This window comes from Melanaphis sacchari, unplaced genomic scaffold (genome assembly GCF_002803265.2).
Source record: "Melanaphis sacchari strain LSU unplaced genomic scaffold, SCAv2.0 Contig40_pilon_pilon, whole genome shotgun sequence".
Classification (NCBI taxonomy): Eukaryota; Metazoa; Arthropoda; class Insecta; order Hemiptera; family Aphididae; genus Melanaphis; species Melanaphis sacchari.
This window is the reverse complement of record NW_020271264.1, coordinates 1,197,483-1,200,470: the sequence shown is the minus strand read 5'-3', so window position 1 is coordinate 1,200,470 and position 2,988 is coordinate 1,197,483. Positions and strand designations below refer to the sequence as shown.

Sequence of the window (2,988 nt, the reverse complement as noted above, 5' to 3'; positions counted from 1 at the left end):
TTTTGTTGATCTTGACGATGGCAAAAAATATTTGTATATTGCTTAAGTTACAAATAATAAATAAATAAAATTTGTGTTAACAAAAAATGCCAACGGCACGTAGTGTTCCCAAGCGGTCACCCATCCAAGTACTAACTACGCCCGACGTTGCTTAACTTCAGTGATCGGACGAGAACTGGTGTATTCAACGTGGTATGGTCGTTGGCGAAAAAATTTGTGAATTCAATATTATTTAAATTATTAGTAACTTAATAATGTAGAGTAGTGAGCAGATTTGACATCAAATATGTTTAATATTCTTCCAGATTGTTGGAACATTGGTTTAGATAGGGAGTAATACTATTATCTTAAGTTCGAATGTGATTTGAAAAAGTTTAATTTCGTTCGGGTTTGTTTTTAAGCATCCCCGTGTTTGGTTTTTTTGAATTTAGGTTTCCTAAGGGCTAAGAGTACCTATAATTGGATATAGTTATCAAATAGTTCTGATATATCTTCTTTTTGGATTTTTTCGTTAGTTGGATTGTAAGCCAAGAGGATTTTTATTTTTTTGAAATTGTTATAGAGATGGTTCAAGGTTGATCATATTGGGAAATGAGAATAATTGTTTGGTAATGCTTAATATATTTTTAAATTAAAATATATAGCCACTTTCTTTGCAGCGGCATGGAAATTGGAAAAACGCAGTAGATAAGTATTCTACATATATAATATTTACCTAATGCTTCGTACGTCATGTTTAAGCGTGTATCTGTATTTTGCGTACTTATCGAATATTATTATTACTGCTATACCTTATTATTAACACGCTCAAAATATTATTAAACCAGCACAGACTGTGGGAATTCTAAAAATAATTGCATGTAAACACGCTGAGTTTGAAAGGTTAGAGTATTTTTTTTTTCACGAAACAGAAACATTTATAAAATATATTATTATAATCATTGGCATATATAGTGTAATCCAAATCCTTATATTCAAGTATATTTTCGCATGCTACAATAAAATCTTACTGAAACGTTATTAAAACGATAGGTATACCGTAGACCCACCACTAAACACTGTGTAATAATGATAATGTACGGTCAAGTATTATTTAGGATACATCGAGATCTTATGCTATAGCAACTTTTTAAAGTTATATCATAATAATTATCAATTTTATTGCTTTTCATGTATTTATTATATTATTATATTATTATATGTATATATTTAAATACATTTTTTTCTTGGTGATTGTTATTAGTCTATAATGACTAATGATTGTTATAAAAATGTTTCTAATTTCAATATGCATACAATATCAAAAATGATAAAATGTATTTTCATAGAAATTTGTACTTACCTAACTATATTAAATTTCTATAATTTTATAAAATTTTAGAGAGAAAAAATGAATTATTAGGTACACAATTAAATATTTTTAAAGTGCATTAACGTTTATAATTAAGTAGGTACCTATCTACTAAACCATTTACTAAACCAGTGTGGTAGTGTGTAATATATTTGTAGATACAGTACACATCATTTAATATTATAATGAGATTACTTTTTTTTTATTTATCATTTACTAGATTTTAATTTATAATTACCTATTTTTATAACATTATGACGTCTACAAGGAGTGTTTCTATTTTCTTCACTTCGCAAATATTGTAGATAATTACTATTAATACTAATTACATGACTCAAACCCATACTTATTGACTATTGTTTAGAATGATTAAATTAAGTACATTTAAAAAAAAAACATATGCTTATTATAACCGCTTACAACTTTCTTCATGTCATATAATATAAGTAATAATACACATTAAACATAATACAACACGCCCATTTCTGCTATTCTGCTCAAGGGAATAGGTATATTAGGTAAGCATCATGCCATTAGAGGTGTATTCATCTATTATTTACCTATTCCCATTTATGGTACAAAATACTTATTGGTTATTTAACGCTTAAATAGATTTCGTTTTGCAATTCATCAAGTTAGGTTATTCGTATTCCTATTTCTTTTAATCAGATGTACAAATTTATGGCTACATCTAAATTGGTTTCAACACCTCAAAATATAGCTACGTCCGAATTGCATGTTATGTACCACAAATTTATTTATCATGCACTTATGTGTACTACTTAATAATGAAATTAATAAAATCAAAAAGTAGAAAAATTGGTATATACGGCATTACCGACAACAAAATAAATGAAACAATACTTTTAAACATTTTTATTGCATGATGTTGAATATCACAATATAGACAATATTTTTATTATTATATTAAATAATAAATTATCTATTGTGTATTGAAGTTGTGATGTTCTACGCTCGAAATGTCAAAATAACACCATCAAATTTGATAATATTATTTTTTTGAAACGCTTTGTAAAAATGTAAGATACATATTTTATTTGATTAACTATAATCGTTTTATTTTAATTTTTAATACTCACAGTGTCACCTCCAATATTTAAATATTTTGTTTTAATGTAACAAACCAGGTTTTTTCAATGAAAAAGTGAGTTAAATTATTTTATTTAATATTATACAGGGAATGTAATTCGGATAGATCCCTCAATGAGGTGGCGTGGTGGCATGCAATTTAAATGTACCGCAAATTGTACATTTGGTAGTTTGATACTTGATCTTGATATTTACAATGAATGTGACATTATAATTTGGAAAATTTGGTACAATAGCTAGAGACATTTATATTTAAGGCTAATTGACATGTGATTTATAATTTATTATAATAATGACTATAATATTATTTAGCCTGTATTTAAAAAAAATGATTTAAATAATATTATAAAAAATTTAATAATTATATTAAAGACGAAATTTTTAAACTACTTAGTCTCCATAAGAATAGTATTTGCTTAAAAAAAAATAAATAAATTATACCTATATATTTTGTGTTAATAATAATTATACCTAATATTAATACTAATAATTGACAGGTAGTTAATTATGATTTTACATAATATTAT

The 2,988-nt window shown here is 25.5% G+C and overlaps 1 non-coding gene across 1 annotated transcript; it reads right to left on the bottom strand.

The window, feature by feature from the left end:
* Positions 1 to 87: 87 nt before the first annotated feature.
* LOC112597425 lies at positions 88 to 206 on the bottom strand. The gene has a single exon (XR_003114836.1). It is a non-coding gene; the product is annotated as a 5S ribosomal RNA (ribosomal RNA).
* Between the last annotated feature and the right edge of the window lie 2,782 nt (positions 207 to 2,988).